This window comes from Anastrepha obliqua, chromosome 1 (assembly GCF_027943255.1).
Source record: "Anastrepha obliqua isolate idAnaObli1 chromosome 1, idAnaObli1_1.0, whole genome shotgun sequence".
Classification (NCBI taxonomy): domain Eukaryota; kingdom Metazoa; phylum Arthropoda; class Insecta; order Diptera; family Tephritidae; genus Anastrepha; species Anastrepha obliqua.
Window position 1 is genome coordinate 26,374,767 of NC_072892.1, and position 17,120 is coordinate 26,391,886.

General features: G+C 38.7%; 1 long non-coding RNA gene across 2 annotated transcripts in view; it reads right to left on the reverse strand.

Annotated features, from left to right (window-relative positions):
• The window catches only part of LOC129252982 (uncharacterized), a 35,075-nt gene extending 26,247 nt beyond the window's left edge, over positions 1–8,828 (reverse strand). Inside the window, exons 1-3 of one of the 2 annotated variants that reach the window (XR_008583686.1) lie at positions 8,540–8,828; positions 8,311–8,477; positions 7,844–8,097 (exon numbers count right to left, since the gene is read on the reverse strand). This is a non-coding gene — a long non-coding RNA (uncharacterized LOC129252982). Of the gene's footprint in view, positions 1–7,843; positions 8,098–8,310; positions 8,478–8,539 lie in introns of those variants that run through there. The other variant, XR_008583685.1, reaches the window with a different exon arrangement.
• Positions 8,829–17,120: the final 8,292 nt, after the last annotated feature.

Below are 17,120 nucleotides of genomic sequence, written 5' to 3' on the forward strand. Positions count from 1 at the left end.
AATATACTTTCTTTTGTCAAAAAATAATTACGTTTTACTCTGCTATCGTTTTTTCATAATGGATCACTCGAACTTTAATTCTGCTTATTTACTCACTTGCACAAAATTGAGGTTATTTTGAAACGCTAAAATTTTTTTTGGGTTTTATTATTACCATATATGTTTGATGGATTAAAAAAGTTTGAGTTATTTTATAATACATAATTTGGAAATAAAATGGAATCGAAACTGGGCCCATAAGTGGCGCCCATGTGTGGTAAAGGGTTAATGAACTGAGACCTATGGCTAGAAATAGAACTGTTTGGAAAACTTTTGCTTAATCCTTAAGCTCCTAAAGGGGTATGGAATAAATATATATATTTTCAGTCGATAAAACTCATTAGACAGAGTTGGTCGCCATACGAGAAAAAAAATTGCAAATGGCCACGCCTGTATTTAAAGCTTACGTTGAGAGGGTTTCCTCCTCCTTTTTTTGTAAATAACTTGGTTATTTCACATTCGATTGTCAAAAACAATATATCGTTTCCAGTCTTGAAGAGCTCTATATTTCGTTTTAATACCCTCTTGAGATCCGAAGGCACTTTCATATATTTGGGTCAGTTATTCGAAGATACCCTTTTCGTTTCCACAAATCGTTTTGATAAATTCAGAAAGGAAAAAGTTATAATACTTCAAATATTATATTTAGCATATTTATTATTTTAATCAGCGGTGGTATTAATACTTACTTAACTTGGTGTAAGAATCTGGGAAGACTGGCAATCTAGCTTCAGTTTTCCAATACAGAACAAATGAGACAGGCGTGACTGCAATGATTTCAAAGGCATATCCCTTTTAAACTCGACCTATAACTATTACTAGTTTATTCATGGAGAGAAGTATCTGGTGGTAGAGGATTTTCTGGGCGAGTATCAACGTGGATTCAGAGCGAACAGATCAACTATTGATCAATATTTTGTAATGTGCCAAATTTTTTAAAATTGTGTGCAAACGAACTTGACATTCACTGCGTATTTGTGGATTTAAAAAAAAAAAGAGGTTGTATGTAAAGTCGGTTTACTGACGATAGTTTAACGTGATAACGTCATAAGAAAATACTGATTGAATGGTTGCATTTTTCAAAAGAAAATTTTAATTTTATTTGTTTGATAGACATTTTGTATGGATATAGAGAATGAGTTAACATTAACATAACATAATATACTTTAACATAACATAACATAACATAACATAACATAACATAACATAACATAACATAACATAACATAACATAACATAACATAACATAACATAACATAACATAACATAACATAACATAACATAACATAACATAACATAACATAACATAACATAACATAACATAACATAACATAACATAACATAACATAACATAACATAACATAACATAACATAACATAACATAACATAACATAACATAACATAACATAACATAACATAACATAACATAACATAACATAACATAACATAACATAACATAACATAACATAACATAACATAACATAACATAACATAACATAACATAACATAACATAACATAACATAACATAAAATAACATAACATAACATAAAATAACATAACATAACATAACATAACATAACATAACATAACATAACATAACATAACATAACATAACATAACATAACATAACATAACATAACATAACATAACATAACATAACATAACATAACATAACATAACATAACATAACATAACATAACATAACATAACATAACATAACATAACATAACATAACATAACATAACATAACATAACATAACATAACATAACATAACATAACATAACATAACATAACATAACATAACATAACATAACATAACATAACATAACATAACATAACATAACATAACATAACATAACATAACATAACATAACATAACATAACATAACATAACATAACATAACATAACATAACATAACATAACATAACATAACATAACATAACATAACATAACATAACATAACATAACATAACATAACATAACATAACATAACATAACATAACATAACATAACATAACATAACATAACATAACATAACATAACATAACATAACATAACATAACATAACATAACATAACATAACATAACATAACATAACATAACATAACATAACATAACATAACATAACATAACATAACATAACATAACATAACATAACATAACATAACATAACATAACATAACATAACATAACATAACATAACATAACATAACATAACATAACATAACATAACATAACATAACATAACATAACATAACATAACATAACATAACATAACATAACATAACATAACATAACATAACATATCATAACATGCTGTTCAAGCAAGGTAACGACGCATGAGCAAGATAACGACTCATTTTTTGGTGCGTGCAGCCGGCTACATAGAATTATAAGACGTTATCACGTCAAAAAATAATAATAATATTAAAACAACTGGTATTATTAACAAACTCGGTTTTATTTTAAATTCTTCAAGTAAATCACATTAATAATAATCAATAAGAAGGCATATGCTTTGACTTTGACTTTGACTTTGACTTTGACTTTGACTTTGACTTTGACCTTGACTTTGACTTTGACTTTGACTTTGACTTTGACTTTGACCTTGAATTTGACCTTGACTTTGACTTTGACCTTTACTTTGACTTTGACTTTGACTTTGAATTTGACCTTGACTTTGACTTTGACCTTGACATTTACTTTGACTTTGACTTTGACTTTGACTTTGACTTTTACTTTTACTTTTTACTTTTACTTTTACTTTTACTATGACTTTGACTTTGACTTTGACTTTGACTTTGACTTTGACTTTGACTTTGACTTTGACTTTGACTTTGCTTGACTTTGACTTTGACTTTGACTTTGACCTTGACTTTGACTTGACTTGACAACAACATCCAAGGTGGCGATGTTGTTGTTTTTATTGTTGAAGTGGTTGAGTATTTCTTCTGAAATAATCCTAATTAGCGACCAGCACCGTTTTACTACCACTGTCCTCGTGTGATGATGTCTTGTTGTTTTTTTTTTCTTCTAAGTCAAACCATTTTGTGAGATCCAAATTCTTTATCTCGATGTCTGAGATATCATTAATTTGCTGTAAGAAAGGCTTATCGAAAGAGTGAAGTCGTGCCCTAGCTAGCCCTGGACATTCACATAAGTAGTTGAGAAGCCTTTCCTTCACCCCTTCTGCTTGACAATTTCTGCAGATGGGATTGAAGGGGAGGTTGAGTCTGGCTGCATGCTCCCCTACTTTCCAATGACCTGTGAAGGTTACAGTGATGCGTGAAATGCTTGGTCGAGAGCGTCCTAGCAGGTAATTCGTCCTTTGGATTTTATACGACGGCCATGTGTTTTTTTGTTGTAATACATGTAGTTACTTACTTCCACATTTTTTCGGCTAAAGCATGATAGTGTGAAACAATGGATGCTTTTATTGAGTTGAGTGGGATGGCGACTGCCACCGCCTCTGCTATATCTAGTGTCGAACTTTTTCTTGCTAGCTCATCCGCTATCTCATCACCCCGTATGTTTCTATGAGCGGGAATCCATATCAGAGAAATTTCAAGCCATTGACTAAGCAAATCTAGTTCCCCTCTACACTGTAAGACTAGTTTCGATGAAATGGAGTTTGAGTCTAAGACCTTGATAGCGGCTTGACTGTCTGTAAAGATAGCCACTCTTGCACCAACTTCCTTGTAGAGTTTTAGTGATTTGCATGCTTCTTTGATCGCTAAAAGTTCTACCTGGAACACGCTTCCTTAGTCAGGAAGTCGATTTGACTGAGATAGGTTGAGTGGCTCCGAATGGAAGCCAGCTCCCACACCAAAGTTCATCTTCGAACCGTCAGTGTAGATTTCGTAAGCGTATCTTCCAATCACCTTCCCTTTACCCCATTCGGCTCTCGGTGGAAAACATACCGTAAAGTCTTTCTTGAAGTTAAGGTCGGGGACTGTGTAGTCTGATCTGTTTTTGAGCTGCGAGGGTCTCTGTAGGAGGGTCTTGTACGGTCACAGTACGATCTTGTTATCCAGTTTCCTATATGTCTGAGTCTCACCGCGCTGCAAGTAGCAAGGTGGTGATACAAGGACACACTTCAAGTTCCTGAAAAGCGTTAAGATCTGTGGCTATGCTATCGTTGCGAGAAACTAACGCAAACTTGCTGACTGTACGCTAATGTTGACAACTAAAGCAAAGCTTGTCGGCCTTGCAGTTAATGCCGATAAAACAAAATGCTTCGCTCGCTATAGCAACCTGGAGTTCAGTACGTATGTATATTTTTCACAAAGTGAAGAGTTTTAAATACCTGGGTGCCACAGCCTAACAGATGTGAATGATAGACCAGTTGCTAATGGGAGTTATTTTGTTCCCCTGAAACTTCTAAAAAATAAATTACAATCGAGGTCGTGTAAACTACAAAGCTACAGGACGCTAACAAGACCAGTAGCAACATATGGCTGCGAAGCAAGTGCTAGATATCAGACATCCGCTTTGAGCATAAAATCCTAAGAAGGCTATTTGTATCAGTAAGGGAAGCTGATGGGTCTTACAGAACTAGATACAATGAGGAGATCGCACAGCTGATGTGAGCTCAAAATGTTGTGTATTTCGCTAAAGCTCAGCGGCTGAGATGGTGTGGACATCTACTTAGGATGGACGACAGCAGAATTACGAGAAAGAACTTCAACTCTTTTTTTATGGGCAGTAAAAAGCGTGGGAGACCGCCAAGAGAACGAAGGGCAGACGATGTTGATGTAGATTTGCGCCTTATGAGTGCTAGGAGAAGCGGCGCAATGAACCGAGTCGTATGGAGCGCGATTGTGAAGGAAGCACTGACTCACCCCGAGCTGTAGTTGCTATGGTGACGATGAGCCGTTTTATAATCTGCACTGTTCCATGAGCACTCATTTAATTTTCTATGTTTTTCTATGCTTTTTTCAACTCTAGAATCTAGTCTGGGACACCTTTATGAAAATGGCTGCGCATGTATGTGTGTATGTGTGTGCTATATGCACATAAGAAATGCTAAGCAAATAATAAATTATTATCTATGCAGTTCCTCTAAGCAATTCAACACTTCCCTCAATGAGCAATCAACACAATTCGCATGCATCGACTTGCACCAACACCCTGAAATCAATATCCACAATTCGTTGCCGCCCCAACAATTGCCAAGTGGGCCATAATACAAAAACGAAAAAGGCCAAAAGATTAGACTGTAAATACATAATAGTGGCCCAATGTTGATGGGCACTGAAAGTTCGATACCGTTAAGTGGCTATGAATAAATTAAAGTGTCAAACATTGACAAGCCATTAAGGCGATAAAATTCACACAACAACAAACAGGCAATCAAAGCACACAAACAAACTTTCACACACACACACACGCACACAGTGATATAAAAATGAATACCAATTCAGCGCACAAGCCAATGTCGCCTTCGATTGTCAACGGCATTGCAATTTTCATAAGCAACCGCAGCAACAATAACGACAAGCACAACAGTAAACCGCGTCATTCTTGCAAATGTCAGCGATTGCTGTCATTACGTATGCCATTATGGGCATTAAGCCTCGGAATAGGCAAATGCAGGCGGACACCGCTGCCGGCCGCAATGGTCGTTAGGACGTTCGAACTATCGATGGCGTAAGTGTCGCAAATTGCCTAGACAAGTGACGGTGTGGTGCTTGGCAGTTAGCAGCGCAGGACCCCGCCATATACATATTAGGCCGACAGTGAGGAAGTGAGGAAGGTACGACTGCCCGTCTATCGGCTTGCTTGCGCCTGCCTTAAAGTGTGTATGTATGTGTGTGTATGTATGCATGTATGGACACGCATGCATGCCCACTTGTCTGTGTGCGTTTTTGCAGTCATTACTTTTTGTTGCACAATATTTACTGTTGTCATTGCTTTTGCCCTGGTTGTTGCTGTTGTGGCAGCTCGTTATTAATTTGTAAGCGATTCCAGTGTAAACGAAGCCACTACCATTAAATCGCAACTGTCATTTTAGACCAACTCGATGACACGCGCACGCATGAAACGCAAAATAAATAGAACGATGATGACGCCAACAACAGCAACAACCAGAACATTGCTAAAGCACAAAAATGGCATTATGCGCCACCCGCGCCTCCGCTAAATTGTCCGCAAAATACAAGCAAATAAGTGATATGCCAAACGCCATGAAGTGGGAACTTTACCCGCCTTACCCGCTTGGCATTACCACCCGCTGACAGTGCCCGTCGTCTGGGCAGGATTGCCATGCATGCACGTCGTCTCATGCATAGCTTGTCTGCAGCGTCACAACGGGCGGGTGTGTGACGTCAGCTGCTGCCGCTACTGCTGCCCTTGCAATGCGTGCAACACATATCGCCGCCAATCCCCCCTCCGCGTTGTCTGTTGCCAAGGTGCATGTGAGCGGAGGTGGTGGTAGCCGGCAATTGGCGGTTGGCATTTTCCGTGCAGGTACTTTGCAGTCGTTTATCGTTGGCGCGTTCGATTGTTGCGTGCAGCAATGCATTCTGCAACTCAATTCAACGAATGCGTAGCGTTTACGGAGCGCGTCACTGAGTCAACGCGCCAAAGAGTTCCGATCAAATAAAGCAATTCAGAATTTAAAATGTAGAGTGACGGAGGATGAGTGGGGTGAGGTTGTGCTTACGAGTAGAAGACACGAATAGCTTTAATGGGATGTGAAAAGTTTGGAGTAGGTCGAGCGATTTTACATTATTTTCTGTTGATATGCGATTTGGTTATAGAAGATTTCGTCTTCGGTGAGGTGGAGCGGACGACTTCCGATGCGGGTTAATAAAACACAGTCTTGCTTACATCGTCACCTGAGAAAGTTACTACTTCCTCAACCCTAACTATAACTCAATCATCCTCATCTAAAGGCAAATATCGCCAAATTTTCTAATAAGATCCTGGTATAATTTTTAGACTCTTCAGACGCGCAATTAGGATTCCATTCTTTGCAAGGTTTTGTATTATCGCAACAAATGTTAACAAATGTTAACGAATTTAACCTCTTCTTAAGCTCTGTAATTGAAATATAAATAAGAACTCCATTTCCTGGCGGGCAAATAGTCAATCATGCGCCGTTCGCATTCTGTCGGATACTGAAAGTTCTTTACCATTAAGTGGCTATGAAATTGTGAGGGGGAGTAGAAATATTCGCCTTGCTAAAACTTTATTGATCAGAAACACCTCACCAACAACACAACACCACACTTTGTTGGATTCCCGGCTCCTCTGAAGTGGAGAGCGGATGAGTGTGCAAGGATAGGCTTTGACATTGACCTTAGCGAGTTCAGCGAGTGGTAGAGAACATTAGGACTTTTTCTAAACAAACTGTACACTGCTATTGACTTGAGCGTAATCACGGTGCCGAAAGCGCTCTGACCAAAACGGAATCTTAAAAGGTAAAAATGTCTGCTTGGATTCAACAGATCAACTACCAGCATCCTCATAGGTACTATAACGGATCACTGCGCTATTAGCACCCTGGCCAGTAGAATGAGTGTACCTCACAATGATTTCTGCTAGAGCTGTGGAGATGCAAAAGAAATTGAGTCGGTACGTCATCTCCTTTGTGAATGTCCTACACTTCAAAGAAGCCGTGCCAAATATCTTGGCGATTATTTCTTTGAGGACCTGGGAAATTTGCAAAATGTCTCACTGGAGGGACTTCTTAAAAAGATCTAAGTGGCTTAAGCAACTTAGTTAGAAATCAAATGCAGGTATCCAGGCCCGTGCGCAGGGGGGGGGGGGGGTTTGGGGTAAAGAAATTGAAACAATTTTGTAAAACCAGATGGGTAGAGCAGCACGAGTCCGTCGCAACATATCTTCATTTGCAACCAGCAGTGATTCGCGCTCTTGAAGTGATTTCTACTACCTGGAAAGACCAAACGACTTCGTCTGGAGCTTTTCAACTACTTTCAGCTATAAAAACCGCGAATTTCCAGATATCCATGCATATTTTGAGCTCGGTGCATTCTCTCACATTGTCCCTGAGTCGAGTACTTCAAGGAGAAAATCAAGATCTGGGAGAGGCTATCAAATTGGCTGATGCAGCGAAACAAATTTTGATGGAAAGAAGAGAAAACGCTGAGGGTGAGTTTAGACAAATTTTCAAAAGCGTGAGCAAAATTAGCGAACACTATGAAATTGAATTGCGAAAGCCAAGGATTGCGTCGAAACAGACCCAACGTTCCAACGTACAAACTGATTCAGCTGAAGAATATTTCCGCATAACAATCTACATACCGTATATTGATTCGTTTCTGGTACAATTGCAATCTCGATTCTTAAATCACCGCAATTTTTTATCAAATTTCGCTTGCCTTTTTCCCAACAAAATGCAAATTTTCGAGGAAGAGTCCTGCGCTCAACTATTCCAACCATACTGTTCAATTTTGCACGACGATTGAAATCTGGGTGAACGGAGTACAACTTTGGCGGAAGCTCATTGCCGGAAAGGAAATAAAAAACTCACTTGAAGCACTCGATATTTGTAATGAAGATGCGTTTCCAAATGTTAACCAGATGCTTCGCGTGATGGCAGTTTTGCCTGTGACAACAGCGACGAATGAACGATCCTTCTCAACTTTGCGACGACTGAAAACGTATTTGAGATCAACAATGTCTGAAGATCGCCTGAACGGCTTAGCCTCACTCAATGTACATCGCGATGTCAAAATCGATCCGCAAATAATTTTGAAAGAGTTTTTTTCAGTACCTCGAAGAGTTGATTTATTACATATGTACCTAAATGTAGCTAATTATTACTTTTGACAATAAAATTTCTGTACTCTAAAAATTTTTTTTTTCTTTTTTCATTGATTACGTAACTTGAGTTAAAACCACCCCCTCGGAAATTTTCTGCGCACGGGCCTGCAGGTATCACAATGGGCCTTAGGGCCGTCCAGTGTCTTGTCTTAAACAAGCAACCTGACTAACCTTACTTAACCTACCAGCAAACCTTATTGGCTTTTTACCGTTAAAAAGGTTCTAGAAATGTATTGCCTCTCTTTACACATTTCAGGTATTGATGGGCTTAAAAAGACTTGACTGTCGCAACACAGGCAAATTTGGAATTCGGCAGATGCATCTCGCTCTAAAAAATACTACGCTGACGGGAAAGTCCGTACCATTCCATGCGGGAGTCCCCATTCAAAAATACTAGTTCGCTTTTCATCTTCTATGTGTGGCGATAACATATCAGCTATCGAGAAGGCGAAAGATGGTTGGTTGAAGTGGTGATTCATTCAGACTCCGACTACCACTTCCGCACCATTTTGTTGCCACATCCTCGTTACCAACTTGTTTAACGGTTATTTACAGCGTTACAGTCTATGCGGTTTAAGAGCATTATTAGGTTTTTGACGTCCAAGCCAGACAGATGTTCGAGGCTATCGAACAGTGCTTTGCCCAGGGCTAACATTCTCTCCTTCCATAGGGTAGGGCGTTTACAGAGGAAGTGGAAGATTGTTTCCTTTTTCTCTGGCTGCTTCCAACTGTGACAGTGTGTATTGTGAGCGATGCCCATTTCGGTTGCTTATTCCTCGACAGACCAAAAGCCAGTTATGACTGTCGTGAGTCTCCAAGCGTCTCGTCGTTTCATGTTTATCAGTGTTGACGTTTGTTTGATGTTGTAGGTGGGCCATAACGTTCTGCTAATTTTGCATGACGTTTAGTCTTTCCTTAAATAATTCGCGATTCGGAGATAGACGAAGGATCTTCGCACCACTTTTCTCAGCTTGGAAATGGCAAAGTGTGGCGCTCACTCCATACCAACCCCAAATATCAGATACTACAAGCAAATTCGTGAAAAATGGAAAATTTTTCAGCATGGAAATCCAGTTTATTGCAAAATTTTGGTTTTAAAACCTCTGCATAAAATCTCTAATTCATATGAAATTTAGAGGAAACCGTTAAAACACCTTTATCAAACGTCTTTACATAGCGAAGAGTTAACGCAGTAGCGACTTTTAAATTTATTTTTGTGACAATATTCGAGTATTTGGTTTTCATCTCCTGTGAGTACCGGAGCACAGCAATATAATAGTTAAGGAGGCAGCCGACGAGCTTGCAAGAAATGGCAGTTCCATTCCACTTTCGGAGATGGCACACAGTTCGCCATGACTCATTACAAGGAAATTAATTCTCAGAGATAAAAGCTTAAAATGGAAACATAGTCACTCTTGCAATACTCGAATTTTCTGCGAAGAAAGACCATAACATATTGGAAGACATGCGGAAAGGTTGATAGTCCCTAACAACTATTTCTGCAGAAGTTGCAGAAACGAAGAAGTGCCAAAAGGTTTTTGCGAGGAAGAGAAGGTAGTTAAAGAGTTCAGAATTTTTGAGGATCTGGATGACATAGCTAAGTTAAGGATAAGGAAATTGTTCAGATTCGTCTACTCTACACGTCGGTTTGTAAAGGAGGGTGGATTTGATCCTTATGGTATCTTAATGAACCCAAGCGCAGGCTTAGTCGTGTTGGTATGGCGTTTCGGGAACCACTTCAGCCTCAACTAACTTTTTTTAATTGTAATTTAAATATTAAAAATACAAAAATAAACGAAATGTGACCTTACGAATTTTCTTTTTCAGATTTCATTATATCGAAGCAGAGAACTTGGGGAACTTATAAGTTCTGAAAAGAGACAAACCTTTGTGTGCAGTATTCATTCTATCATACATTCTATCATATCACACCTCATCTCGATCAAAAGGCTCCCGCAATATATTCAGAAATTAAAAAATCATATTTATTCCTCAAAAGTGTTATTATCGCCTTCAAAGTGCCCCCCTTGTCGTCTGCAACGCTTTTGTGCCAGCGTTTGATCCAGCTCTCGAATCATGTCTGGAACTCTATTTTCTGTATAGCCATCAGAGCCGTCTTCGATTTTTCCATTACTTCCTCTTGGTTGCAAAAACGCGTTCCTTTTAGTGGTTTTTGACTCAATCAAACAGAAAAAAATCGCAATATATTAGGTGAATTCAACGGTTGTTCGACGGTGCGTTGTTTTGGTGTAAAATCTTTGAGTTGTTTCCCCCCACTGAGGTCTTCTAGCTCATTAAAAAATTGTCTACCCAGAATAGTAAACCTCCGCCTGGATAGAGCAGGGCAGTGGCATAGTAGGTGCGAGATTGTCTCTTCCTCGTCCTCATCTTGACAGCTTCTACAGAAGTCATGTGTTTGCACACCCATCCTTTGGGCGTGTCTGCCTATTAGGCAGTGCCCCGTTATGACTGAGATCAATGTGCTAAGACTGTGTTTATTTTGGCTTAGCAGAGATTCTGTGCGTTTAGCATTTAGAGTTGGCCAAAGTTGACGGGCGATTTTGCAGGTTGCTTCATTTCGCCATCTTTCGTTTGCTTTCTTTACAATTTCTTCAAGGATGTGTAGCTTACATGTTTGTAAGGGTATCCCTATGTCATTATCTATGTGCTCGTCAGACAGTTTAGTGCCGAGTCTTGCTAGTTCATCGGCTCTACAGTTACCCTCAATGTCGCGATGGCCAGGAACCCATGTTACCTTTAAGTGAAATGACTCAGCCATTTCGTTAAGAGATGTGCGGTATTTCATGGCTACCTTGAAGGTTGTCGACTGTTTTGTGAGGGATTTTATCGCCGCTTGGCTATCAGTGAAAATGTAGATATCATTTCCGGATATCGCATCACACTGTATCAGTGTCGCGGCTTTTATTATTGCCATCAGTTCAGCCTGAAAGACACTACAGTAGTCGGGGAGCCGAAAACTGAAGGAGATCCCCAGATGATCAGAATATACACCTCCGCCTACCCTGCCCTCGAGCTTTGAGCCATCTGTGTATACATGGATGGACTCGCCCTGTCTCACGTCGTCCCGTTCCCACTCTTCCCTTGAGGGTAGGAGGGTCGTAAACGATGTAATGGCAAGTATAGGCGGGAGTGCATAGTCCACCAGTTCGGGAAGCCCCAGAGTGCCAGCCAGGATTTTACCGTGGCCATAATCCGTGTTTGACCACTTGTTTAGAGTGTTCAGCCTTATTGCCGCACTGCGTGCGTTATATATTGCCTGCAGATCTACCGGAAGGAGGTTTAGTGTCGCATATAATGCTTTCGATGGTGTGGTTGACATGGCACCGGTTATCAGAACAGATGCTAGTCTTTGCACCTTGTCAAGTTTCTTGATGTTCACACCCTTCTGAAGGGCATCCCACCATATTACTATACCGTAGTAGAGAATTGGCCTAACCACTGCTGTGTAGAGCCAATGTATCATTCTGGGTTTCAATCCCCATTTCTTCCCAATGAGCCTTCCGCAGGAATACATTGCGGTCATAGCTTTTCGTGCTCTGTCTGCGACTGTGAGTGCTTCACGTAAACGCCTCATTATTATTTTTTCCTTGTTCACTACTCTCGGGAGCATAGGGCCTCGACAAGACTCTGTCTTGCATTGGTTTCGTTCATCTATTTTGATTTCTGACAGTGTAGGTGATTAGCCTGCCGCTATCAGTCCTAAGTAGTGGGAATGATCACCTGTCGTTGTTTAGGAACAACGCCTTCTTGCTGCTTGGAGCGCCATCTGTGTTTCACATTGTTCTGGCAGAAGGATCGCTAAATTTGTTCGTTGAGGACTTCACTAAATTTGGTATGTCTGCGCTTTTACAGTGGTCGCCCGCTTCCTTTTGCTGGCGCCAATGATGCAATGTGTAACAGTGTGTTTCTCTTTGTTTTTTGCAATGCAAATAATGCGCTGACTATTGTGCGGGAGTAAGGTTGGAAAGAATAAGTTTTTGGGGTTGAGGAAGGATTTCTTCCTTTTTTTTGTTATAAACAGGGAAAGTAAGTAAATTTGGAAAAGTGCGAGGACTGTGCGTTACGGGGGATTCGAAACCCCAACTTCTGGGATGGCAGGCTAGTGCACTTACGCTAGACTACCAAGGCCGTAAACGCATCATAACGTCCAAATAATAGTGCTTATTGAGTGTCTGACCTTCTGGAAAATGTCCGTGGTGTACAATACCGTTTTAATCCATAAAAACCGTGAGCATCGCTTTCTTTTTTGACTGCAAATGACGTGGTTTTTTAGGTATTGGTTCATTCAGAGCTCTCCACTCAGTCGCCTGATGTCTGGATTGCGTGTCGTACTTGTAAACTCACATTTTGTCTCCAGTAATGATGCATTTGATGAGTGTTGAGTGGGTTCGGCCTTGGAAATCATGTTTTTGGCGATATTGACGCGCCCCTTTTTTGCATGAAATTCAGGCTCTTTGGGACGAACTTTGCACCACCACAGTGCAAACCAAAATAATCCACTACGATACCCTGAATGAGTCCATAGGTAATGTTTTGACAATGAAGTCCTCTGTCAGTTCTGCTCTGATGGTTAACCTCAGGTTAATGATCAACTTTTCTTTCAATTTATTGATGCTTTCATCACTTGACCTTCTGCCCCTACGTTCGTCATCCTCGATGGTTTCACGATCGCTTCTGAAGCGTTCATGCCAGTCGTAAACAGCTGTTTTATTCAGATTATCATTACCGAAAGAGTTTTCCAACATTTTTAAGGTTTTCGCACCATCGAATCCATGCTTAATGCAAAATTTACTCAAATCTCATTGTTGCAAATTCAAGTCCATTTTTAAAACTGTAAAAACGCGAAAACACGTGTCGAGGTAGGTTTTCTTAAGACGGCGTAACTTTAACAAAAGTCAGCAATGGCGATAAAATTGTGGTAATGCTAATCTCAGATGTGGCAACCTAACAAAAGAAAAAAAAAAACAGAACACAAATCCGTTGACTTAGAGTGTCACTTGGCGGTTCTTCCGGGAACATTTTAGTCAAGGTGGAATTATATTCCAAATAGTACGAAACTATCGACATAACGAAGTATTCCATTCCATTATACCTTTCTTTCAGTCGAAGTTTTACTATATTACTAAATTTACTTCAAGGTCTTTCTATGGGCTTTCGGTAAATGTTGCCTGAACTAGGCGAAAGTGTCACTCATGCACTAAACCCTGCGACCCATATTCGCTATGCTGAAACATAATTCGATTTTCGGATATTCTGTATGGTAAATTTCACCCGAGAATTTTGGTAAATGAGTTGCAGCTGCTCTGTTTCAGGTGTTCTTTGCTTGAACTATTTATAAGTACAGTGCCAGCTCGCTAATCCGAAGGTGTGTAATCCGAATTATCCAGTAATCCGAATTGAATTTATGACGCATTACGTGCTCTATAGTCCGCATTCATTGCAAGCTCGCTAAACCGAATTTTTGTTTTTTTATTTTTGAGTCTGTTTTTTTATAAAACCATGAACGGAATTTTAAAATTAACGGGACATTATTGAAATACAGAGCCTTCTATGTATGTAAGTGTGTATTTATCTTGTTGTGAATAGTTTAGTTGTGGTATTAGTCGCGAAAACATCAATTTAAATAACATGGCAAAAAAACGTGCACATAAAACACTGTCATTAGCTGATAAGCTTAAAATAATAGAAGAAGTAAATCGTGGACAATCAGGAAAAGTTTTAGCAAAGAAATTTGGTGTAGGAGCTTCAACAATTTGCGACATAAAAAGAAATGCTGAAAATATTAAAAGGTAAAAAACCTGTGTAAAAAATGTATTCTGTAAATATTATATTACATATTTATTCTTTTATAAGATTTGCTGAGAATTCTGATGCCAAACTTTTAAAACAGCGCAAGACACTCAAATCGGGAGAGAATGAAGAATTAGAGACTAAGTTGTATGCTTGGTTTGAAGAGAAGCGGTCACGGCATCAAACCATTTCAGCAGAAATTTTACGACAAAAAGCTAAATCACTTCATCAAAAAATGTATTCGAATCAATCATTTCACGCTAGTGACGGATGGTTGCAAAATTTTAAGAAGCGATTTTCTGTGCGAACTTTGAAAATATGCGGCGAATCCTTATCTGCTAGACCTGATCTTGTACCTGATTTTCAAAATAAGCTCTATGACATTATGGAGACTGAAAATCTGATTGACGACCAAATTTACAATGCTGATGAGTCTGGACTCTTTTGGAAAATGTTTCCAGAAAAAACTTTAGTGCATTGAAAAGAAAAGTCTGCTCCTGGTACCAAATTGAGCAAAGAGAGAATCACCTTCTTGTGCTGTGCTACCAAATCTGGAACTTACAAGCTTAACATTGCTGTGGTTGGGAAATCAAAAAATAAACTTTCGTTTAAAAAACAACATATTGTTGAGTATTACGCATCGAAAAATGCATGGATGACAACATATATTTTTACTGAATGGTTTTTTAAATCGTTTATACCACAGGTAAAAGACTATCAAATTGAAAATAATTTGCCCAAAAAAGCTTTATTGTTACTGGATAATGGGAAGTGTCATGGAGAGCCGCTGGTATCTGAATGTGGGCAATATAACACTGTGTTTTTACCCCCAAATTGTACTAGTATTATTCAACCCATGGATCAGAACGCGATACGACTAACTAAGCTGTTTTACAAAAATGATCTCTTGTGTGAACTGGTAAGCTCTGTAGCGGATGATTCAGACATTTTTTGAAACAATTCAGTTTAAAGGACGCTTGTGAATTGCTTAAACGATCTTGGGACAGGGTGCCTAATTCTTCTATAAAGTCTTGTTGGAAGCATATTCATTCTCAGAGGTGGGCTTCAAATGATAACATCCCTCTATCATTATTACAACAAGAGTTGCCAGAGAATGATCGTATTTCAATAGATTGGGCAAAGGAACGAGGTCTGCAATCAGATTACATATTAATGCTAAAAGAATTGCGGAACAAGGCTTTAGAAGCATGTGCATTGAAAGACAAGCAAACCTACATCACTAATTATCTACGTTTAAAAAAACGTAATATGTATGTAAATACATACATACATACATACATATGTACATATGTATTTATGAAAGTCTTTTTCATTGTTGATTAATAAAAATAAAATAAGTTTGTTTTGAAATCCTGGCTTTTGTTTTATTTTCGAATATAGTGAATTATAAGCATAATAACAGCACATCCAGTAATCCGAATATCTCGTTAATCCGAATCAGGGTCTGCAATCATTAATTCGGATTAGCGAGCTGGCACTGTATTACGATTTTCAATGAAGCTGCCACGGATTTGACATGAAATCATTTTGTTTGCCACTTAAAACTCGCTTTTCCAAAGCTGAAAGTTGTAAACTTAACTTGAAAGCATTCATCTCTTCACAATTTATTTTTTTTTAGCTAAATTTTTTTGAATAAATTTTTTTCTTTATCAACAAATGTAAACTTATTCCTGTAGACCGCCATGAAAACATCAATTTCGCTTCAATTTACCACTTATCTGACTTTTTGCCTTATTTCTCAACATTTACCGTAATTTTGCTTTACGATGATTACTCCCTTTCGCGAACTGTATTTATTTCTTTTTTTTTGCATACCTTTTCTGTAATTTTTTCAGGGTCATTTGCTTAATAAAGTTAAGAGAAAAGCGAACCAAACGCTTCAACGGCCGCATCTGCAACGTCAACAATCAACAATCATCAACCATCGATTGGGGCAATCGGGCGCCTCTGGCCAACGTCAGACGGCATCCCCACTCTGGCTGATTGTAGCAACACACCATTAAAATCCCATTTAAGCTGTCAATCATGTGCGCTAATTTTTCGCTGCAGCGAAATGATTCCCAGCAGCCAAATGTGTGTGCGTGTGTATGTGTATGTATATGTATATGTGTGAGTATATAGTAATATAGAGGAGACGAATATGCGCTAGTTGCTGTGCACAAAACAACGGTCCACCTTCATCCTGTCGATTTTCAAATGAAGATTAATTTCGAAGAAAATCAAAATGTAAAAAAAAGTTCATAAATACCAAATCGCTCTAGTCCATTTCATGCGCCGCAACTAGGCTCAGCCAAAAGTCAGAAAGCATTTCTTCGCGTTGACCCGTTACCGTAGTCTGACCCAAAAATAATATGTCCATTGCGCGCATTTCAAAATATTTCTTTATTTTTCACTGCACTTCGCTTATTTTTTCGCATTAAATTTTGTATGTCAATGCTGCTGACACTTGACTTGTG